Source organism: Ovis aries, chromosome 1 (genome assembly GCF_016772045.2).
Source record: "Ovis aries strain OAR_USU_Benz2616 breed Rambouillet chromosome 1, ARS-UI_Ramb_v3.0, whole genome shotgun sequence".
Taxonomy (NCBI): domain Eukaryota; kingdom Metazoa; phylum Chordata; class Mammalia; order Artiodactyla; family Bovidae; genus Ovis; species Ovis aries.
This window is the reverse complement of record NC_056054.1, coordinates 90,217,440-90,242,574: the sequence shown is the minus strand read 5'-3', so window position 1 is coordinate 90,242,574 and position 25,135 is coordinate 90,217,440. Positions and strand designations below refer to the sequence as shown.

General features: G+C 40.4%; 1 protein-coding gene and 1 long non-coding RNA gene across 5 annotated transcripts in view; one reads left to right on the top strand and one right to left on the bottom strand.

Annotated features, from left to right (window-relative positions):
- The first annotated feature begins 293 nt into the window (after nt 1-293).
- Nucleotides 294-25,135, top strand: part of LOC101108016 (monocarboxylate transporter 1-like) — a 38,878-nt gene continuing 14,036 nt past the window's right edge. For 2 of the 4 annotated variants that reach the window (XM_042252619.2, XM_027964875.3), the window contains exon 1: nt 575-713. The gene's annotated coding sequence lies outside the window, so the exon portion shown is untranslated. Of the gene's footprint in view, nt 393-574; nt 714-10,947; nt 11,087-25,135 lie in introns of those variants that run through there. The other 2 variants (XM_060412891.1, XM_060412888.1) reach the window with 2 other exon arrangements.
- On the bottom strand, nt 7,336-24,733 carry LOC132659453 (uncharacterized). Its single transcript, XR_009599944.1, has 2 exons — nt 17,142-24,733; nt 7,336-17,029 (listed from the first exon to the last, which is right to left on the bottom strand). It is a non-coding gene; the product is annotated as an uncharacterized LOC132659453 (long non-coding RNA).

The window sequence follows — 25,135 nt, the reverse complement described above, 5'->3', positions numbered from 1 at the left end:
ATTGCCTTCTCCGTCCATGTACCTACCATCCCTCAAAGGCCATTAAAATATAAATGAGGTCACCAGTATTACTGTTGCCATTTTAAAGAGCGGAAACAGGCCCTGAGGGTTTTGAGTGACTTCCCTGAGGTCACCGAAAACCAGTGGCCAGGTCACAGCCCACCTCCTCACCTCTGGCCCTCGGCCTCTTCCGGGGTCCAAGGTGCACCCGCGTCCATTCAAACTCCGCCGGGTCCCCCACTTCCATCAGTCCCCCGCTCCTCCCCGCACCATCGCCCCCCAAACCTGAATCAGGGCCCTGGCGGCACGCCCCATCCATCTTTGCCGGCTTTCCCCTTTTCTCCTCCAGAGACTCAGGGAGAGGCCGACACTGGCGCCACGCAAGTGTGCAGGTGGGACCTGGAGGAGGCGCAGGAACACCTGGAGGGGCCGCAGCCGACGCCGCGGCGGGGAGGGCGCCACAGTGCAGTTAGCGCCTGTTGGGGGGGCGGCCGGGAGGGCCGACTCCGCCCACTGCGCGCTAGCTCCGGCCCCGGCGGCGGGGTATAAGGCGGCGGCGCCCACCGGGTCCACCGCGGCGCACCTGTACGTGCGGAACTCCGGCGAGCTCCGGCTGCGCGCGGGGCGCGTGGTGTGGTGAGCTCTGCCCAGCGCCATCCGGGTCCGTCCCGCCCACGCTCGCGCACACGCGGCGCCCGGAGCCGCGGACTTCGGTTAGTTGGGTGATGGCTGGCTGCAAGCCGGGAGCCGGCTGGCTGCAAGCCGGGAGCCCTGGCGGCTTGGGCCGGGGGGCAGGGAGCCTTGGGGAGCGGAGAGCTTGGTCTCTGGGGACGGGGATGGGGGCGGTCCGGCAGGGGCTTAGGTGGCGGCAGCGTCTGTGAATCACCGAGAGGCTGGTGTCCCGGCTACCGGCTCGGGGAGACGAGTGATCTGGGGTGGTGATCTGGTGATCTGGGGGAAATCGTTTCATCCCCTGTGGGGATGCTTTCCGGCAGGAAGAGTAGAGTGACCTAGGGTTGGTTAATCTCTTGCCTGCAGAATCTCTGAGTGGGGTTGTGCCTCAGCTAGGGGTGGGGAGCAGGAGTTTTTTTTTTTTTTTTCTGGCGTGGCGTGCCCTGCCACCTGTAACGTTCTCATCCTTAAACTCTTCTAGTTCAGTTCAGTTGCTCAGTCGTGTCCGGCTCTGCGACCCCGTGGACTGCAGCACGCCAGGCTCCCCTGTCCGTCACCAACTCCGGAGCTTTCTCAAATTCATGTCTATGGAGTCGGTGATGCCATCCAATCATCTCCTCCTCCGTCGTCCCCTTCTCCTCCCGCCTTCAATATTTCCTAGCTTCAGGGTCATTTCTAATCAGTTCTTCGCATCAGGCGGCCCAAGTATTGGAGTTTCAGCTTCTTCATCAGTCTTTCCAATGAATATTCAGGACTGATTTCCTTTAGGATGGACTGGTTTGATCTCCTTGCTGTCCAAGGGACTCTCAAGAGTCACCTCCAACACCACAGTTAAGCATCAGTTCTTTTCAACACTCAGCCTTCTTTGTAGCCCAACTCTCACATCCATACATGACTACTGGGAAAAACCACAGCTTTGACTAGAGGGACCTTTGGTTGGCAAAATAATGCTTCTGCTTTTTAATATGCTGTCTAGGTTTGTCATAGCTTTTCTTCCAAGGAACAAGCATCTTTTAATTTCAAGAGGTTAAATTTCAAACTCTCTTAGACCTTCCTTTAAACCTCTTTAACCTTTTAAACCTTCCTTTGACTCATTCTGGCTTCCCTGGTGGCTCAGAGGGTAAACAAAGCGTCTGCCTGCAATGAGGGAGACCTAGGTTCAATCCTTGGGTCGGGAAGATCCCCTGGAGAAGGAAATGGCAACCCACTCCAGTATTCTTGCCTGGAGAATCCCATGGACGGAGGAGCCTGGTGGGCTACAGTCCACGGGGTCGTAAAGAGTTGGACAGGACTGAGCGACCTCACTTTCACTTGGACTCATCCTGACTGAATTCTATCCCATTCTTGATTATCTGTGATTTTGCCCCATAGAAATTCCATTTTCCCCTCAAATCCTACCACCCCTGGTCTCCGGTTTGTTTGTTTTTTTTTCTTTTATACTATATTATGCGAATCTTAGTGTCTCAGTCGATAAAGAATCCGTTTGCAGTGCAGGAGACCCGGGTTTACTACCTGGGTGGGGAAGATTCCCATGGAGGAGGAAAAGGCTACCCACACCAATATTCCTTCCTGGAGAAATCCCATGGACAGAGGAGCCTGGCGGGCTACAGTCCATGGGGTCGCAAAGAGTCGGACAGGACTAAGGGACTAAACCACCACGTGAGAATCTTTAGGGATTTTTCTTTAAATTATCTATTTGACTGCCTTGGGTCTTAGTTGCCTAAGGCTGTATCTTTCTGCTTGGAGCAGGCTCAGTAATTGTGGCTACTTGGCATAGTTCCCCGCGGCTGCACCCTCCTCCCCTATGTGGGTTCTTAGTTCTCAGAGCCGGGATAGAAATGGGTCTCCTGAATTGAAAGGTGGATACTTAACCACTGAACCACCAGGGAATTCCCTTTTATGTGAATCTTTAATTTTGTATTATTTTACTTTCTCTCCACTATTGTGAGTTTCTAAGGTAGTAGCTGTCTTTGAAATTCCCGTAAGCATAGGTAAATGGAACGGTGTGTCTTGAGCAATTTTTCAGCTAATTACCATGACCCATGGAATTCTCTCTTCTTGTGGATCCAGTAACATCAGTTACGTTATTTAAATTAGCCCCAAACCTTGTCTTCAGTAATTCCCTGGCCGGTGTCATGCCAGTTGCCAGTAACCCCTCTAGAGGCTGATGACTCAGATTTGGGATGCCAATTAGGAATGCACCCCTTGACCTCACTCTGTTGTGATTGCACTATGCTGATATTTTTCATATAGAAAACAGCCCGGAAGGGGAGTAGATTAGCAATTTAATGTCTTTTTTTTTTTTTTTAAGGGAAGTGAAATAGATTGTTGAAATTACTGTAAGTGTATTATAAAGTGATTTTTTTGTTTTACTGATAGAATAGTCTAGGACTTACACTGTCAACATTTAAAGACCCTTAAGTTTAACCTATAATAGTATTTTGAGGTAATAAAATTTCATTTTTGATACATTTTTAGTGTCCAGAAAGGCCCTTTAAAACAACCTTGCCAATAAGTATTTATCTGTGCTTAGTGTAAGTAATGTTAGACAAACAATACTTAATTTATTAGTCTTTTGTGGATTATCAGCTTCTTTATTTTTTTTTTAATTTATTATTTTTTAAATTTATTTGGCTGCCTCAGATCTTAGTTGCTGTACACAAGACCTTTTGCTACTGTGCTTGGGCCCCAAGGCATGTGGGATTTAAGTTCCCTGACCGGAGGTTGAACCTGAGTCCCCTGCATTGCAAGGCAGATTCTTAACCACTGGACTACCAGGGAAGTCCCTATCAGCTTCTTTACAAAACAACTTTGTTACTTCTTTGAAGTAAGTAATGAGCTCAGATGTAACAGTTATAATGATGTTCAGACTCAGTCATGGATATTAAACAATTACATATACAGGAGAGAACTAAAAAGAGACAAATTCAATTGTCTTGCATTTGAGTTGAAAACTTTTAAGAAAGATGAAAATCATAGAGGTAAAAGTTTAGTCTTAGTCATCCCTGGTGGATCAGCGGTAAATAATCTGTCTGCCAGTGCAGCCAGTGCCAGAGACAGGGGTTTGATCCTGCCTTAGGAAGATCCTGTGGAGAAGGAAATGGCAACCCAGTCCAGTATTCTTGATGGATAATCCCATGGAGCCTGGCGGGCTACAGTCCTGGGGTCACAAAGAGATGGACAAGACTTAGCAAATAAACAACGACAAAACATCAATACCTATGAGAATGTAAAATTAGATAGCCAGTGGAAATTTGCTGCATGATATAGGGAGCTCAAATCTGGTTCTCTGTGACAACCTAGAGGGGTGATATGGGTTGAGAGGTAGGAGGGAGATTCAAGAGGGAGGGGACATACGTGTACCTATGGCTGATTCATGTTGGTATATGGCAGAAACCAACACAACATTGTAAAGCAATTTTCCTCTAATTAAAAATAAATAAAATTTTAAAACCTATGAGATATTTTAGGGCTTTCCCGGTGGCTCAGCAGGTTAAGAATCTGCCTGCAATGCAGGAGACACAGGAGGTGTGGGTTCAATCCCTGGATCAGGAAGATTCCTTGGAGGAGGAAAGGGCAACCCACTCCAGTATTCTTGCCTGAAAAATCTGATTGACAGAGAAGCCTGGCCAGCCACAGTCCAAAGGGTCCCAAAGAGTAGGACACAACTAAGCGCATGAGATACTGTTACGTAAAACTAACTATAAACCATAAAACTATTGAAAATCATGAAGCTAATTATAATGTTAAGTATTTCTGTGAGCCATTCATACTTTTTTTTTTTTTTCCCGAGAAAAGGAAAACGAAATGTCTCTGCTGTCTTCTTTATGATTATTTATTTTCCCAACTCGGCCTCAAAGAATTGGGTGTGTGGTAGATACTGGCAGTGGTATACTAGCATTTCTATTCAAAAGGAGTAATGTAGATGACCATAACCCTAACTCCATTCTTGTTTGTTTGTTATTTTAAAGTACCAATACCTTTGTGCCTCAAATCCTGGGACAAAATCAGTCATATATTAATAAGTAAAAATAGTACATTTTTATACTATTTTTAGTATAGAAATAATCTATTTTTATACTAAAATCAGGATTTTTCAATCCCTGATCCAGAGATTGAACCCATACCTCCTGTGTCTCCTGCATTGCAGGCAGATTCTTAACCTGCTGAGCCACTGGGAAAGCGCTAAAATATTTCATAGGTTTTAAAATGTTTTGATAGTCTATTTTGGATTGCTGCAGAAAATAATGTTTATAGATTATAGTCTAGATTATAATATGGAATTCTACTGAGCAAAACTCTCCTGCATGGTGTAAAGGACTTCAGAGAACACAGTCTGTAACTTCCCTTTCTTCACTATTACTTCAGGTTTTTATGTCCTTTTTAAAATGTGAAGAAAACTGGTATTTAAGAAATGCCAAAATAAGACATTTCAAACAACAAAGACAGGAATTTGGTAATTTGGCAGAATTGTGTTGAGTCCATGTCAGGGTTTTGAATTTTTTTTTATCCATAAATTTTCTTTTGACTGCTTGTATTTTATTCACTTTCTTCTCTCTGAATCTTTTTCTTCCTGAAGATACTTGCAGTTTTAAATTTAATTAAATTAAAATTTAATTTAATTTAATTTAATTTAATTTTGACACTGTGGAATAAATTTTTTAATATAAGACAGTGTTATTATTAAGACTGATGAGACAGTTCTTGGTGACCAAAAATTGTAAACATTAAAAAACAAATTGACGGGCTTCCCTTGTGGTTTTGTGCTTGAGAATCCATCTGCCAGTGCAGGGGACATGGGTTCAGTCCACGGACTGGGAAGATTCCACACGCCGCAGGGCAGCTAAGCCCAGGAGCCATGACTACTGACGCCCTAGCAGAGTGGGTGTCCCGCAGGAGAAGCCCCTGCAATGAGCAGTCCTGGCACCTTCAACCAGAGGGCATCCCACGCTCGCCACAGGGCTCAGCAATGAAGACCCAGTGAGCAAAAATAAGTACATCTTAAATTTAAAAATAAAAACAAATTGTGGGAATTCCCTGGTTGTTTAGTGGTTAGGACTTGATGCTTTCACTGCCATGGCCATGGTTCAGTCCCTGGTTGGGTAACTGAGGTCTTGTAAGCCACAAGGTGTGGCCAAAAATAATAATAATAATAATAGGATAAATACAAAAAATCATGAGAAATCATAACTGGCAACTAAGCTCAAAGTTTAATCAGATTCAATAAGTATTATATTAGCTGTTCCAACTGAACCTTACTGTATCAAACAGCTCTACTATCATTGAGTGTATATGTAAATTTAAGCATAAGTATTCTGAGACCAATTAACATTTAATCCTTTTGTTTTAACTCTTACTTCAAAAAAAAAAATCTGTAAAATTCATGCCATGGAGCATTTCTATTTAATCTCAGAACCCAGATTGTTTCCTTTGAATTCAGATGTTACAGCTTTTGTAACTCAAGGGGAAATTTTAGAAATCTTGGAGATATTTTATTATCGTGTCTTCAGCAAAGGTAGGTGCAATGCTCTTGGACAGGTAATCTTCATTCTCACATGGTGCTATAGTTTTAAGGACTAAGTTTGCAAATCCTCAGTTTGCAAAATATACCTGGAATTTAGAATGAGCTCTTCTAAGATGTGTGGATGCCTCAGGACTTAAATCTCATCTTTGTCTTTAAAAAAATAAAGTCCTTTTTTTGAAGTATAGTTGCTTTACAATGTTGTCCTTCAGGTATATAACAAAGTGATTCATATATATTATATATATATATGTATTTATATTTATATATCTTTTTTCAGATTCTTTTCCATTACAGGTTATTATAAGATATAGTTCCCTTGCTGTACAGTAGGTCCTTGTTTATTCCCTTCTCCTTCTTTACAAAAGAAAGGCTACCTCACTCATCCCTGTTCTTACCTTGGTGTGCTGTTCCGTGCTATCAAAATATTTGGCAAACAATCCAAACAAAGAGAAATATCCAGAATGCATTACCTTCTGAATGAGAGAAATTTTGAAGGAGACAGGAATAGGTTATAACAGGAATGTTTTTCACTGCTTTGAGTTTGTAGGGAAAGAAAATTTTTCCCTTCTTCGCTTCTAAGCTCTGTGGTCAGTCTAATAATTAAACAATAATAATAATTAAATTGACGTAAGACAGATTAACATCAGAAAAACAATTTCATACATATGTGAGCCATAAAAATAAGACACTCAAAGAAGTGACCTAAGCAGGCAGCGTTTATACCTTCTAGACAAGGAAACAATACATTTGTGAGGAGTTGACAAAATGGACTTGGGTAGCAAATCAGTAAAGAAGTAACAAGCTGTGTTTATACAGCCTTGTCAGTCCTAAACTCCCTATCTATGATAATAAGGATGCCTTCTAACCTCCTGGTAGTGGGAGGGTACTTTCCCAGTGGGAGACTTGTGTTCTGCTATCATGGGGGCAAAGGAAATCAGAAAATCAGAGTGTTCTTCTTATGCGAGCTATTTCTTAAGTAATATTAATTCAAAGTAAACAATATGCCAAATGGCATGTTTTGGGGTGGCATATTCTGTTCCCTTTCAATTTCAAATGAGGTCACACCTTTTCTGATAGTGAGAACTGGCCAGTTATATGGTGGCCATTTTCCAAAAACTGAATGAACTCAAGTGCCAAGGTTTGACAATAATCTATTTAATGCAGAAATAACACACTGTACCATATGCCAGAAACTACACATTTGCAACTATTGAACTTAACACAATTTAGTAGTCAGTGTGTGAGGAACTACAGTTTCCAAATTTTTTTTCAGGGGTGGGGGCAAAACGATTGAATACCACAGACCTGGGAGCCACTTCTACACTTAATCGAAGAGATGAAGAGAGGATCAGTTCAGTTCAGTCGCTCAGTCGTGTCCGACTCCTTGCGAACCCATGAATCGCAGCACGCCAGGCCTCCCTGTCCATCACCATCTCCCGGAGTTCACTCAGACTCACGTCCATTGAGTCAGTGGTGCCATCCAGCCATCTCATCCTCTGTCATCCCCCTTTCCTCCTGCCCCCAATCCCTCCCAGCATCAGAGTCTTTTCCAATGAGTCAACTCTTCACATCAGGTGGCCAAAGTACTGGAGTTTCGGCTTCAGCATCATTCCTTCCAAATAACACCCAGGGCTGATCTCCTTCAGAATGGACTGGTTGGATCTCCTTGCAGTCCAAGGGACTCTCAAGAGTCTTCTCCAACACCACAGTTCAAAAGCATCAATTCTTCAGCGCTCAGCTTTCTTCACAGTCCAACTCTTGCATCCATACATGACCACAGGAAAAACCATAGCCTTGACTAAATGGATCTTTATTGGCAAAGTAATGTCTCTACTTTTCAATATGCTATCTAGGTTGGTCATAACTTTCCTTCCAAGGAGTAAGCGTCTTTTAATTTCATGGCTGCAGTCACCATCTGCAGTGATTCTGGAGCCCAAAAAAATAAAGTCTGACACTGTTTCCACTGTTTCCCATCTATTTCCCATGAAGTGATGGGACCAGATGCCATGATCTTTGTTTTCTGAATGTTGAGCTTTAAGCCAACTTTTTCACTCTCCTTTTCACTTTCATCAAGAGGCTTTTTAGTTTCTCTTCACTTTCTGACATAAGGGTGGTGTCATCTGCATATGTGAGGTTATTGATATTTCTCCCATCAATCTTGATTCCAGCTTGTGCTTCTTCCAGCCCAGCATTTCTCATGATGTACTCTGCATATAAGTTAAATAAGCAGGGTGACAATATACAGCCTTGATGCACTCATTTTCCTATTTGGAGCCAGTCTGTTGTTCCATGTCCAGTTCTAACTGTTGCTTCCTAACCTACATACAGGTTTCTCAAGAGGTAGGTCAGGTGGTCTGGGATTCCCATCTCTTTCACAGTTTTCCACAGTTTATTGTGATCCACACAGTCAAAGGCTTTGGCATAGTCAATAAAGCAGAAATAGATGTTTTTCTGGAACTCTCTTGCTTTTTCCATGATCCAGCGGATGTTGGCCATTTGATCTCTGGTTCCTCTGCCTTTTCTAAAACTAGCTTGAACATCTGGAAGTTCACGGTTCACGTATTTCTGAAGCCTGGCTTGGAGAATTTTGAGCAGTACTTTATTAGCATGTGAGATGAGTGCAATTGTTGTGGTAGTTTGAGCATTCTTTGGCATTGCCTTTCTTTGGGATTGGAATGAAAACTGACCTTTTCCAGTCCTGTGGCCACTGCTGAGTTTTCCAAATTTGCTGGCATATTGAGTGCAGCACTTTCACAACATCATCTTTCAGGATTTGAAATAGCTCCACTGGAATTCCATCACCTCCACTAGCTTTGTTTGTAGTAATGCTTTCTAAGGCCCACTTGACTTCACATTCCAGGATGTCTGGCTCTAGGAGAGTGATCACACCATCATGATTATCTTGGTCGTGAAGATCTTTTTTGTATAGTTCTTCTGGGTATTCTTGCCACCTCTTCTTAATACCTTCTGCTTCTATTAGGTCCCTACCATTTCTGTCCTTTATCGAGCCCATCTTTGCATGAAATGTTCCTTTGGTATCTCTTATTTTCTTGAAGAGATCTCTAGTCTTTCCCATTCTGTTGTTTTCCTCTATTTCTTTGCATTGATCGCTGAGGAAGGCTTTCTTATCTCTTCTTGCTATTCTTTGGAACTCTGCATTCAGATGCTTATATCTTTCCTTTTCTCCTTTGCTTTTTGCTTCACTTCTTTTCACAGCTATTTGTAAGGCTTCCCCAGATAGCCATTTTGCTTTTTTGCTTTTCTTTTCCATGGGGATGGTCTTGATCCCTGTCTCCTGTACAATGTCACAAACCTCAGTCCATAGTTCATCAGGCACTCTATCTATCAGATCTAGGCCCTTAAATCTATTTCTCACTTCCACTGTATAATCATAAGGGATTTCATTTAGGTTATATCTGAATGGTCTAGTAGTTTTCCTACTTTCTTCAATTTAAGTCTGAATTTGGCAATAAGGAGTTCATGATCTGAGCCACAGTCAGCTCCCAGTCTTGTTTTTGTTGACTGTATAGAGCTTCTCCATCTTTGGCTGCAAAGAATATAATCAGTCTGATTTCGGTGTTGACCGTCTGGTGATGTCCATGTGTAGAGTCTTCTCTTGTGTAGTTGGAAGAGGGTGTTTGCTATGACTAGTGTGTTCTCTTGGCAAAATTCTATCAGCCTTTGCCCTGCTTCATTCCGTATTCCAAGGCCAAATTTTCCTGTTACTCCAGGTGTTTCTTGACTTCCTACTTTTGCATTCCAGTCCCCTAGAATGAAAAGGACATCTTTTTGGATGTTAGTTCTAAAAGGTCTTGTAGGTCTTCATACAACCATTCAACTTCAGCTTCTTCAGTTACTGGTTGGGGCATAGACTTGGATTACCACGATAGTGAATGGTTTGCCTTGGAAATGAACAGAGATCATTCTGTCGTTTTTGAGATTGCATCCAAGTACTGCATTTCGGACTCTTTTGTTAACCATGATGGCTACTCCATTTCTTCTAAGGGATTCCTGCCTGAAATAGTAGATACAATGGTCATCTGAGTTAAATTCACCCATTCCAATCCATTTTAGTTCTCTGATTCCTGAAATGTCGACATTCACTCTTGCCATCTCCTGTTTTACTACTTCCAATTTGCCTTGATTCATGGACCTAACATTCCAGGTTCCTATTCAGTATTGCTCTTTACAGCATCAGACCTTGCTTTTATCACCAGTCACATCCACAACTGGCTATTGTTTTTGCTTTGCCCCTACAATTGTGTAATTTAGGACTTTATGTCAAGCAAGACTTCTGCCTGATTTTTTTCCCTTCCTTTCACCAAACACACAGGGGAAATGTACAACATATTCTGTATTTACTTGAGGACTTTCCCTAATCCTTGTTTGTCTCCATCAATGAATGGGAATGGATGGAAAATTATATTTCTGATAATGTCATGGTATAATCTTACTCATTCTGATGAATAGTCAAAATAATAGGAAATCTCTGAAGGAGATGGATCTGTAATTGTTACCAGACCCTAAAATAATGGTGCCTTCATGTTCCGATGTGATTTCATCAATTTCTGGGCTTTAGCAGCTACGTAGAAGCTTCTAAATATTAGAAGGTGATATCTAAATATTAGAAGGGCTGTTTTGCCAAATCACTTTAGAGGACTTGAAGCAATCTCTGTCTGAGCTTCTGTAGAACAGGCCTAGCCTAGTGGAACTTGCTGGTCCTGGTCATATCTCCATTATGTTTTCTCTAGACAGACTGCCCTGGGGAAGTTTCGGGCAAGGCCAGAGTTTCTTAAGGAAGATTGTTGAAGAAGTCTCAAGTCTTCCTGAAGGAACAAGAGGAGTCTGAAAAATTTGCCCCGGCCCCTGCTTGTTTGTGGTGACAATTGGGTCTGTACATTAAAGTACATGTGTTGTGGAACCAGACTCATTTGAATTTGGATATATGCTCTACCATTTAACAACTTTAAGTACATCTTCACCAATAAAATGGGGCTTCATTTAATTTTCCAAGTAATATAATTGCCTTGTATCCGTCAGAACCTATTCTAGATAATGAAAGTATATGGCTGAACAGAGTAGATAATGGTGTTTGTTCACAATAGCATACAGCATTTAATGGGAGAGATGGGCAAACAGATTAAAACACAACAGAGGTGTTCTGATAGAACAAAGATTGGGGTACTCTGAGTGCACAGAGCAGAGATGACAAACCTGTCTCTGGTGTTTCGGGAAAAATGAGACCCAAAAGACAAGTAGCAGTTAGCCAAGTGATGGGAGGGTCTTCCCTGGTGGCTCAGCAGTAAAGCATCTTCCTGCAGTGCAGGAGACGCAAGTTTGATCTCTGGGTTGGGAAGATCCCCTGGAGAAAGAAATGGCAACCCACTCTAGTATTCTTGCCTAGGAAATCCCATGGACAGAGGGGCTTGGCAGGCTGCAGTCCATGGGGGACTGCAAAAGTGTTGGACATGACTTTAAGATTAAACAACAACAAAGTGATGAGAGATCCAGAACTAAGCACAAGGAAGCAGAAGTGTGTGAAAGGCAGAGGATGAGAGAAGATGGCACTTTGAAGAAGTTCAAGTACTTATTAAGGCTAGAGCATAGGGTATAGTGGAAATCAGGAAGAGTTTAAGTTGAAGGGGCAAACAAGGGTGAGATTAGAACAGGTTTTGAATGCTTTAATAAATTATTCCAAGGGCAGTGTATCTGGAGCCAGAGAATAATTGTTTAAAAGGCAAAATGACCAGACTTTACTTTCAGAAGATCACTTGGATTGCAGTGTGGAGAATGAGAAGGGGAGACCGAAAGGTGGAAAGTAGGGAAACCAGTTAGGTTATTGCATTAATCCATGGGAGATGGTGACCTGATCTAAGGTGTAGTGGCAGCGAGGGTGGAGAGGTGGACAAATTTAGAGCTATTCAGATTGATAAAATATGGGGCATGAAGGCACACAAGAGAAGGATGACTCCAGGATTTTGGACTCCAGCTGGAGCTATGCGATTGAGTCATCACATAAGTGATAAGAAAACTGCTAGAATAGATATGCTCTGAGTCTGCAGTGTTTATTTAGGGCCGCTTGTGTGTAGTTCATGTTTAAGCGTTCATTTTCTCTTCTGGCTACATTGGCCTCCTCTTTCATTTGTTCATCAAATATTTGTTGAGTATCTATTATTATATGCCAAAGGACTAGAGCTATGTCACTATTAAAAGTTCCCATTTTCATGCAGACTTTTTTTTTTTTTTTGGTGTGGAGAGACTGAAAACAGAGCTAACATGGTCTAGTAGTTAAGAGCACAAACTTGGGAGCCATTCTGATTGGGTTTGAATGCCATGTCCTAAGGTGCTTAATCTTTCTGTTCCTAAGTTTGCTCAACTCTAATTTAGGAATAGTAATAGTACTTAACTTCATAGGGTTGTGCTTTTTGCATACTTGGGCCAGTAATTGGAATGTAAGTGTGGGATCAGCACCAAAGGAAAACTAACCATAGCTTCCATGTTAAGCCAGGAATCCTGGCTAAAATCATCCAGGTCCATAATGTTCCTAGCTTCTGGGAGATTCTTCCAGAAAAATATTTGCATCTCCCACTTTGTGGAAGAATGTGTCCTCAGTTTAGGCCCTCAGGTTTCTCAGAGATTAAAATCAGCCAACTAAGCTTGTAAACATTACCAAAAGTATAACATAGAAAAATTGAGAAACATCATCATTAGGAGATTTCAACATACTTCTCTTCAATTATTAATAGATGAAGCAGAAAATAGAAAAATAGCAAAGATTTAGAAAATTTTAAAAAAGTTTAATTCAACAAACAGTTCAACCCAACAGTTAGAAAATGTATATTCTTTCTAAACATACATGAAATATTTTCAAAAATTAATATATCAGTCCATAAATGCCAGTCTTATATAAAAAAACTGAATTGTACCAACCATATCATCTCACCAGAATGTTGTTAAGTACAAGTCAATAAAGCTAAACAAAACATGTCCTTTAGAGAGTTAAAAACCCCCTTCTTTGGGTCAAAAGAAGAAATCACAATGGAAATTTTTATTTTATTTATTTACTTTTGGCCATGCCACGTGGCATGCAGGATCTTAGTTCGCTGACCAGAATTGCATCTATGCCCCCTGCATTGGTAGCAGAGAGAGTCTTATCTAGTGGACTGCCAGGGAAGTCTTTGGGTTTTTTTTGGGGGGGTGGCGGTGAGGGGTGGTTAACAATGGAAATGTTTAAAACACTTGGAACAAACAATAGTACGAGTACTGTATATAAAACTATATAGTATGCAAATTTGTAGTTTTAAATGCTCATATTAGGAAAAAAAATCAGTCTAAAAAGTAGTCAGCTAAGTAGCCTTTATGTTTGAAAAGGAATCAAATAGGACCTCTCTGGTGGTCCAGTGGTAAAGAATGCACCATCCAGTACGAGGGACAGGAGTTCAGTTCCTGGTCTGGAAAGATTCCACAGGCCACAGGGCAACTAAGCCTGTGCCGCACAACTACTGAGCCCATGTGTCACAGCTACTGAAGCCGTCACACTCTAGAGCCTGTGCCCTGCAACAGGAGAAGCCACTGCAAAATGAATGAGAACCCTGAGCACCGGAGTAGCCCCCACTCGTTGCAACTAGGAAATCCCATGTACAGCAATGAAGACCCAGTGTAGCCAAAAATAAATGAATAACGAAACAGAACAAACCCCAAATATGAAGAATAAAAATGACGGTAAAAATAATAGCAAATCAATGAAATAAGAGGAAGGTACAATAAAATATTGATAAACCGAGAATGTTCTTTTTTATGGGTATACTGCAGTTGGAGGAAAAACCTGTTCAGGACAGAGAGGTTCTTGTGAGAATGTTCTTTGAAGATAACTTAGAAAATAGATAAATTCCTGAGATTAAAGTGGGAAAAGAAGATACAAGAATCAGTGATAAAGAGGATATAGCTATATCCATAAAGAGATTAAAATATAAAAATTCTATGCCAGCAATTTGAAAACTTTGACAAAATGGAAGAAGCCATAAAAAAATATCCTAAAAAGATAGACTCAAAATGCAGCTGAAGGAATGAATAGACTTATATTATTGAGAAAATTGAAGATAAGATTTGAAATCTCCCCCCCAAAAATAAAGTGCCCAAATAGTATTACCAGTAAATTCTACCAAACTTAAAAGGAGTAGATCATTCCAATCTTAATCTCTCTCTGAGAGGAGGAAAAAAGAAAACATCTCTTAACTTACTTTATGACTCTAATATAAAATTTATATTTAAGTCAGAAAAGGACAATATGAGAAGGGAAAATTATATTTCCAAATACTTTATGGACACATTTTTTAAAAGTCCAAACATAATAACAATTTAACTTAGAAACATACTTTAAAAAAAGATGTATATTGTGACCAAGTTGGGCATATTCTAGGGATGCAAGGGGTGGCTTAACATGTAAAAATAAAAATCTATAAATGTTACTCACTGTACAGATAAAAGAAGAAATGCCTTGTGAAGGTATTATGGGAGAAAAATACCTGAATTCAGTGGTCACTGGATTTAAAGTAAGTTCTTAATGAGCTAGGCATGAAACTTCCCAAATCTGATAATATATTTGGCAAACTTTGGAGTGAATACTTTTCTTGATGAGACACTACCTACATAATTTTATTTAATAAATAAAATTAAGGTTATTTAAGCACAAGCATTGCCATACTATGACAATCTGAAAACGGAGACAGCTACTAAATGACTAATGAGCTGGTAGCACATACAATGTGGAGCTGCTGGCACAAGAATGATGCACATCCCAGGCAAGAAGTAGCGGGATGGTGTGAGATTGATCATGCTACTCAGAATAGCATGCGATTTAAAGCTTATTAAGTTGCTTATTTCTGGAATTTTCTATTTCATATTTTCAGACTGCAGTTTGACAACGAGTAACTAAAACTGCAGAAAGCAAAACTTCAGATAAAGGGGGACTTCTTACTAGCTCAGTCATGTCCGATTCTTTGGGACCCTTAGGACTGTAGCCCACCAGGCTCCTCTGTCCATGGGCTTTTTCAGGCAAGAATACTGGAATGAGTTGCCATTTCCTCCTCCAGAGGATCTTCTTGATCCAGGGATTGAAACTGCATCTCCTGTGTCTCCTGCATTGCAGGGGGACCCTACCCATTGAGCCATACTGGAGTGGGTTTACTAGATACAAAAATCAACTGTAGTGGAATTGCTTCTGGAATGGTAAAGTAAGGTCTTCTGAAACTTTCCTCTTTCATAAAAGCAATAAGAACATTGGCCAAAAAAACCACAAAAACCTCTCACTTTTCAAAACTCAAAATTAACCCAAGGCTTGCAATAATCCAAAGAGAATATAATCAACAAACAACTGAACCTCATCAGTGTAGTAATCATTGCGGGGACAGAATTGTTTGGAACTCACAGAAAAGCCCCATTCTTAGAGAATTATTATTAGCCAACATGTCTGACAGTCACGGAAACTCTAACTCACAGAGCTTGCCTTTGACCTAATTCAGAGCTTGCCCAGTGCAAACAATTTTTTCCCCAGGACATTTGTTGAAAACAATCAGGGACAATTACTTAGCATCTCACATGCCTGAATTGGAAAAACAACTGGGGCAAACAAAAAGCTGACCAAGCACTTCACAACAAAAGCTGGGGAGTGAGATGTTCACAGTGGGCTTTGAAAAGCTCTGCCATATTCCCAAGGTACTAGAAGGTCATGCACATGGGCACACTGGGCCCATGCTTAGGAAAGACCTAGAAGGCCTGAATCTCCCTCCTCTGACTGATCTTGAAGCTCTATACAAGCAGGAATTGAAGGCTAAGGCAGAACTGTAAGCTGCCTGCTGGATAATTGAAAGCATGCCCCAACATACACATAAAACCCTTTGATGAAGCCTGGGAGATATTCTGACTGATTCAAGGCATTTTAAGAAATTTTTTGTCCAACCATTGGCTGATGACTGAGCTAAGCAAGTATTTCAATAGTAACATATGACAAAAAATACAAACTTCACAGAATGTATTTAGGAAATTCATTAAACAAACAAAGGGCAATAGTAGTAGTGTCAACATGAATAACAAACAGCAATAACAACTAGCCATGGGGAGGAGGGAATCTGAAATCAGATTGCCACAGTTGCCACTTTGTATTATTTTAAATGCCCAGTTTGCAGCAATAACAAAAACAAAAGCAAAATGTGAGATACTCAAAGAAACAGAAAAGTATGGTCTGTAGACAGAAAAGTCATTAAATAGAAACTATCCCCAAGGAAGCCTAGACATTTGGACTTACTAGACAAGGGCTTTAAATTAGCTATTACAAAGTTTTTTTAAAGAATTAAAACCATGTCTAAAGAACTAAAAGAAATGATTTGAGAACAACATCTCATCAAATAGACAGTAGTTATTTAAAAATGAAAAAGCCAAAGAGAAATTCTGGAGCTGAAAAGTATGGTAACTGAGAGAAAAAATTTGTAAGAAGGACTCAACAGCAGACTCCAGCTGGTAGAAGAATCAGTAAACCTGAACACTGGCCAATTATCTAATCTAAGGGGGAAAAAATAAATGAAAAATGAATAGAATCTCAGAGACAAAGACAAAGAGAGAATCTTGAAAGCAACGAGAGAGAAGCAACTCATTACAAACCAAGCCTCGATAAGATTCAGTTCAGTTCAGTCGCTCAGAAGTGTCCGACTCTTTGCAGCCCCATGGACTGCAGCACACCAGGCCTCCCTATTCATCACCAACTACCAGAGCTTACCCAAATTCATGTGCATTGAGTCAGTGATGCCATCCAACCATCTCATCCTTCATCCGGTCCCACTCGTACCCCTCATCCTTCCATTTCCACCCTTTCCTTAGCATCGCATTCCAGAACATCTGTTCAGCTATCGGTTGAGTCTGATGGCTCAGCACTCACTGGACAGCCTTTCACTTTCCCTTCATGCAGTGTTGAATCAGGGTCTTTTCAAATGAGTCAACTCTTCGCATGAGGTGGCCAAGGTATTGGAGTTTCAGCTTCAACGTCAGTCCTTCCAATGAGCACCCAGGACTGATCTCCTTTAGGATGGACTGGTTGGATCTCCTTGCAGTCCAAGGGACTCTCAAGAGTCTTTTCCAACACCACAGCTCAAAAGCATCAATTCTTCGGTGCTCAGCTTTCTTTAGAGTCCAACTCTCACATCCATTCATGACTATTGGAAAAACCATAGCTTTGACTAGACAGACCTTTGTTGGTAAAGTAATATCTCTGCTTTTTAATATGCTCTCTAGATTGGTCATAACTTTCCTTCCAAGGAGTAAGCATCTTTTAATTTCATGGCTGCAATCACCAACTGCAGTGATTTGGGAGCCCCCAAAAATAATGTCAGCCACTGTTCCCATTGTTTCCCCATCTGTTTCCCATGAAGTGATGGGACCAGCTGCCAAGATCTTTGTTTTCTGAATGTTGAGCTTTAAGCCAACTTTTTCACTCTCCTCTTTCACTTTCTGCCATAAAGGTGGTGTCATCCGTATATCTGAGGTTATTGATATTTCTCCCATCAATCTTGATTCCAGCTTGTGCTTCATCCAGCCCAGCATTTTGCATGATGTACTCTGCATATAAGTTAAATAAGCAGGGTGACAATATACAGCCTTGATGTATTCCTTTTCCTATTTGGAACCAGTCTGATGTTCCATGTCCAGTTCTGACTGTTGCTTCCTGACCTGCATACAGGTTTCTCAAGAGGCAGGTCAGGTGGTCTGGTATTCCCATCTCTTTCAGAATTTTCCACAGTTTATTGTGATCCATACAGTCAAAGGCTTTGGCATAGTTAATAAAGCAGGAATAGATGTTTTTCTGGAACTCCCTTGCTTTTTCAATGATCCAGGGGATGTTGGCCATTTGATCTCTGGTTCCTCTGCTGTTTCTAAATCTGGCTTCAACATCTGGAACTTCACGGTTCATGTATTTCTGAAGCCTGGCTTGGAGAATTTTAAGCAGTACTTTGCTAGTGTGTGAGATGAGTGCAATTGTGCTGTAGTTTGAGCATTCTTTGGCGTTGCCTTTCTTTGGGATTGGAATGAAAACTGACTTTTTCCAGTCCTGTGGCCACTGCTCCGTTTTCCAAATTTGCTGGTATATTGAGTGCAGCACTTTCACAGCATCATCTTTCAGGATTTGAAATAGCTCCACTGGAATTCCAACACCTCCACTAGCTTTGTTCGTAGTGATGCTTTCTAAGGCCCACTTGACTTCACATTCCAGGATGTCTGGCTCTAGGTGAGTGAACACACCATCATGATTATCTTGGTCGTGAAGATCTTTTTTGCACAGTTCTTATGTGTATTCTTGCCACCTCTTCTTAATATCTTCTGCTTCTGTGAGGTCCATACCATTTCTGTCCTTTATCGAGCCCATCTTTGCATGAAATGTTTCCTTGGTATCTCTTATTTTCTTGAAGAGATCTCTGGTCTTTCCCATTCTGTTGTTTTCCTCTATTTCTTTGCATTGATCACTGAGGAAGGCTTTCTTATCTCTTCTTGCTATTCTTTGGAACTCTGCATTCAGATGCTTATATCTCTCCTCTTCTCCTTTGCTTTTCACTTCTCTTCTTTTCACAGCTATTTGTAAGGCCTCCTCAGGGAGCCATTTTGCTTTTTTGCATTTCTTTTTCTTGGGGATGGTCTTGATCACTCCCTCTTGTACAGTGTCACGTACTTCCATCCATAGTTCATCAGGCACTCTGTCTATCAGATCTAGTCCCTTAAATCTATTTCTCACTTCCACTGTATAGTCATAAGGGATTTCATTTAGCTCATACCTGAATGGTCTAGTGGTTTCCCCCACTTTCTTCAAATCTGAATTTGGCAATAAGGAGCTTGTGATCTGAGCCACAGTCAGCTCCCAGTCTTGTTTTTGCTGACTGTATAGAGCTTCTCCATCTCTGGCTGCAAAGAATATAACCAATCTTATTTCAGTGTTGGCCATCTGGTGATGTCCATGTGTAGAGTCTTCTCTTGTGTTGTTGGAAGAAGGTGTTTGCTATGACCAGTGTGTTCTCTTGGCAAAACTCTACTAGCCTTTGCTGTGCTTCATTCTGTACTCCAAGGCCAAATTTGCCTGTTACTCCAGGTGTTTCTTGACTTCCTACTTTTGCATTCCAGTCCTCTATAATGAAAAGGACATCTTTTTTGGATGTTAGTTCTAAAAGGTCCTGTAGGTCTTCACAGAACCAGTCAACTTCAGCTTCTTCAGTGTTACTGGTTGGGGCATAGACTTGGATTACCGTGATAGTGAATGATTTGCCTTGGAGATGAACAGAGATCATTCTGTCATTTTTGATATTGCATCCAAGTACTGCATTTTGGACTCTTTTGTTAACCATGATGGCTACTCCATTTCTTCTGAGGGATTCCTGCCTGCAGTAGTAGAGAGAATGGTCATCCGAGTTAAATTAACGCATTCCAGTCCATTTTAGTTTGCTGGTTCCTAGAATGTCAACATTCACTCTTGCCATCTCCTGTTTGACCACTTCCAATTTGCCTTGATTCATGGGCCTAACATTCCAGATTCCTATGCAATATTGCTCTTTACAGCATCGGACCTTGCTTCTATCAACAGTCATATCCACAACTGGGTGTTGTTTTTGCTTTGGCTCCATCCCTTCATTGTTTCTGGAGTCATTTCTCTGATCTCCAGTAGCATATTAGGTACCTACTGACCTGGGGAGTTCCTCTGTCAGTATCCTATCATTTTGCCTTTTCATACTGTTCATGGGTTCTCAAGGCAAGAATACTGAAATGGTTTGCCATTCCCTTCTCCAGTGCACCACATTCTGTCAGACCTCTCCACCATGACCCGTCTGTCTTGGGTGGCCCCAGAAGGCATGGGTTAGTTTCATTGAGTTAGACAATGCTGTGGTCCATGTGATCAGATTGGCTAGTTGTGATTGTGGTTTCAGTCTGTCTGCCCCCTGATGCCCTCTCTCAGTGCCTACTGTCTTACTTGGGTTTCTCTTACCTTAGACGTGGGGTATCTCTTCATGGCTGCTCCAGCAAAGCGCAGCCGCTGCTCCTTGCCTTGGACATGGGGTAGCTCCTCTCGGCTGCCGCCCCTGACCTTGGATGTGGAGGTTATCTCCTCTCAGTAAGATAAAGGGTAATTTTTCTTTCTTGGCCATAGAAGCAAGAAGACAGTGGGAGAAAGTGTTCTAAGTGCTGAAAGAAAAAGACTTGTCAACCAAAACTTCTATATCCGGCAAAGCTATCTTCTAAAATGAAGGGGAGAGTAGGACATTCCCAGATAAAAAGTGAAAGAATTTCTTGCCAGCAAGCTTGCTCTACAAGAAAGACCAAAGAGTGTCCTTCAGAATGAATTGAAAGGACACTACACAATAACTTGTATCCACATGGAAGGAAGTGCACCAGTAATGGCAACTTCATTGGTTAATATACAGTAAGATAGTAAAATATATTTTTTCTTTGTAAACTCTCTTTGTCTTCAGTCCAATTGTAAAACAATAATTATACAACTTTTGATAGGCTTGTATAAAGAGGTCATTTGTAAGACAATAGTGTGAAAGGGGATACTGTACAGGAGCAAAATTTTTGTACATTATTACAATTAAATTGGTATTAAACCAGACTAGATTATTTTAAGATGTTAATTGTAATTCATAGGACAACCACTAAGAAAATAACCAAAAGCATAATAAAAGAAACAGCAAGGTAATTAAAGAGGCACACTAAAATATATACCTAACATAAAAGAAGGTAGTGATGGAGGACTGGAAAAGCAAGACATGGCAGAGAAGACAAACAGTGAAACAGCAGACTCAAGTCCTACCTTAGCATTAATTAAATGTAAATAGATTAAACACTCCAATCAAAAACCAGTGATTGGAAGATTGGATCAAACCTTATGCTATCTACAAGAGACAAGTTATAGATTCAAAGGCAGACTTATTTAGAGTATACAGATGTGGGGGGAAACAGTAACCAAAGAGACCTAGACATAAATAAGGACATTTTATGAATGGTAAAAGTTTAATCCACTATGAAGATATAAAAGTTATAAACATGTTGTTGTTGTTGTTAGGCATTCAGTTTTTTCTTACTCTTTGTGACCCCATGGACTATAGCCTGGCAAGTTCCTCCGTCCATGGGATTCTCCAGGCAAGAATACTGGAGCGGGTTGCCATTTCCTTCTCCAAATTATAAACATATATACACCTAACCACAGAGCCCTAAAATACATAAAGCAAAAACTGACAGAATTAAAGAGAGAAATAGTAACAATAGATCAATGGAACAAAATAGAAAGCCCAGAGATAAATCCACACACCTATGGACACCTTATCTTTGACAAAGGAGGCAAGAATATACAATGGAGTAAAGACAATCTCTTTAACAAGTGGTGCTGGGAAAACTGGTCAACCACTTGTAAAAGAATGAAACTAGATCACTTTCTAACACCACACACAAAAATAAACTCAAAATGGATTAAAGATCTAAACATAAGACCAGAAACTATAAAACTCCTAGAGGAGAACATAGGCAAAACACTCTCCAACATAAATCACAGCAGGATCCTCCATGATCAGTAACAATAGTTGAAGATTTCAACAGAAATTCAATAAAATAAGCTTCCCTGGTGGCTCAGAGGGTAAAGCGTCTGCCTGCAATGCAGGAGACCTGGATTTGATCCCTTGGTCAGGAAGATTCCCTGGAGAAGGAAATGGCAACCCACTTCAGTACTCTTGCCTGGAAAATCCCATGTCCAGAGAAGCCTGGTAGACTACAGTTCATGGGTTCGCAGAGTCGGACGCGACTGAGTGACTTCACTTTCACTTTCAGTAAAATAACTAGGCAGAAAATCAACTAAGAAATAGAAGACTTGGACAACCAAGTACATACTGAGTATAAACCAAATAAATCTAACAAACATCCATAGAATATTTTATCTAACAACAGCAGAATACACTTTCTTCTCAAGTAACATACAGAACATTTTCCAGGATAGACCATCCATTAGGCCATAAAACATGTCTCAGTACATTTGAAAGGACTGAGTATGTTCTCTGATTATAATGAAATAAAATCAGAAATGAATAACAAAAGAAAATTTGTGAAATGAACAAAAATGTGAAAATTGTCAACACATTCCTAAATAACCAGTGGTGGTTCAAGGGATGAACTGTAAAAAAAAAAAAAAAAAAAAATTAGGAAACACATTGAGATGAATGAAAACAAATACAAAATATCAAAGGTTCTGGAATACAGCTAAAACAGTGCTTAGCAGGAAATCAATAGCTGTATACATCTATATTTTAAAAGAGAGAAAATCTCAAATTAATAACTGAAACTTTTACCATGAGAAATGTGGGGAGAAAAGGGCAAATTAAATGTAAGGAAATGGGGAAAGAAATAATAAAGATTAGAACAGAAATAAATGAAAGTACAAAAACAAAAAGTCAATAAAACAAAGTTTGATTGTTTGATAAAAATCAATAAAATTTTCCATGTCCTGGCTATTATAAATAGTGCTACAATGAACATTGGGGTACATGTGTCTCTTTCAATTCTGGTTTCCTCGGTGTGTATGCCCAGCAGTGGGATTGCTGGGTCATAAGGCAGCTCTATTTGCAATTTTTAAAGGAATCTCCACAATGTTTTCCATAGTGGCTGTACTAGCTTGCATTCCCACCAACAGTGTAAGAGGGTTCCCTTTTCTTCACATCCTCTCCAGCATTTATTGCTTGTAGACTTTTGGATCACAGCCATTCTGACTGGTGTGAAATGGTACCTCATTGTGGTCTTGATTTGCATTTCTCTGATAATGAGTGATCTTGGGCATCTTTTCATGTGTTTGTTAGCCATCCGTATGTCTTCTTTGGAGAAATGCCTATTTAGTTCTTTGGCCCATTTTTTGATTGGGTCGTTTATTTTTCTGGAGTTGAGCTGCATAAGTTGCTTGTATATTTTTGAGATTAGTTGTTTGTCAGTTGCTTCATTTGCTATTGTTTTCTCCCATTCAGAAGGCTGTCTTTTCACCTTACTTATAGTTTCCTTTGTTGTGCAGAGCTTTTAATTTTAATTAGATCCCATTTGTTTATTTTTGCTTTTATTTCCAGTATTCTGGGAGGTGGATCATGGAGGATCCTGCTGTGATTTATGTTGGAGAGTGTTTTGCCTATGTTCTCCTCTAGGAGTTTTATAGTTTCTGGTCTTATGTTTAGATCTTTAATCCATTTTGAGTTTATTTTTGTGTGTGGTGTTAGAAAGTGATCTAGTTTCATTCTTTTACAAGTGGTTGACCAGTTTTCCCAGCACCACTTGTTAAAGAGATTGTCTTTACTCCATTGTATATTCTTGCCTCCTTTGTCAAAGATAAGGTGTCCATAGGTGTGTGGATTTATCTCTGGGCTTTCTATTTTGTTCCATTGATCTATATTTCTGTCTTTGTGCCAGTACCATACTGTCTTGATGACTGTGGCTTTGTAGTAGAGCCTGAAGTCAGGCAAGTTGATTCCTCCAGTTCCATTCTTCTTTCTCATGATTGCTTTGGCTATTCAAGGTTTTTTGTATTTCCATACAAATCTTGAAATTATTTGTTCTAGTTCTGTGAAAAATATCGCTGGTAGCTTGATAGGGATTGCATTGAATCTGTAGATTGCTTTGGGTAGTATACTCATTTTCACTATATTGATTCTTCCGATCCATGAACATGGTATATTTCTCCATCTATTAGTGTCCTCTTTGATTTCTTTCATCAGTGTTTTATAGTTTTCTATATATAGGTCTTTAGTTTCTTTAGGTAGGTATATTCCTAAGTATTTTATTCTTTTCATTGCAATGGTGAATGAAATTGTTGCCTTAATTTCTTTTTCTACTTTCTCATTATTAGTGTATAGGAATGCAAGGGATTTCTGAGTGTTGATTTTATATCCTGCAACTTTACTATATTCATTGATTAGCTCTAGTAATTTTCTGGTTGTGGTACATATACACAATGGAGTATTACTCAGCCATTAAAAAGAATACATTTGAATCAGTTCTAATGAGATGGATGAAACTGGAGCCGATTATACAGAGTGAAGTAAGCCAGAAAGAAAAACACCAATACAGTATATTGACACATATATACGGAATTTAGAAAGATGGTAATGATGACCCTGTATGTGAGACAGCAAAAGAGACACAGATGTATAGAATGGACTTTTGGACTCTGAGGGAGAGGGAGAGGATGGGATGATTTGGGAGAATGGCATTGAAACATGTATACTATCATGTAAGAAACGAAGTGCCAGTCTATGTTCGATACAGGATACAGGATGCTTGGGGCTGGTGCATGGGGATGATCCAGAGAGATGATATGGGGTGGGAGGTGGGAGGGGGATTCAGGATTGGGAGCTTGTATACACCCGTGGTGGATTCATTTCAATGTATGGCAAAACCAGTACAGTATTGTAAAGTAAAATAAAGTAAAAATATTTTTAAAAAAAAGAAGAAGAAGACACAAGAGTCTGAGACATCAAAAAAAAAAAAAAATCAATAAAATTGACAAACTTTTAGCCAGACTAACCAAGAAAAGAGAAAAGACTCAAATTACTGAAGTCAGAAATGCAAGAGGATACAGTAGGTATAGTAAAGAATTAACCTTATGAAAAACAAGGTTTGGCCTTTGCCCTTGGCTATTGGAATATGATCTCTGCTGCTGTTGCTAAGTCGCTTCAGTCGTGTCCACCTCTGTGCAACCCCATAGATGGCAGCCCACCAGGCTCCACCATCCCTGGGATTCTCCAGGCAAGAACACTGGAGTGGGTTGCCATTTCCTTAGCCCTCTGAAAAGTCCTGTTTGATAAGAGTGTCTTTGCTAGGCCTTTTAGCCATATTGCCTTTTTTCCAATCTCTAAAAGAGCTGGAGACAGTCAGCTGTCATGTGGG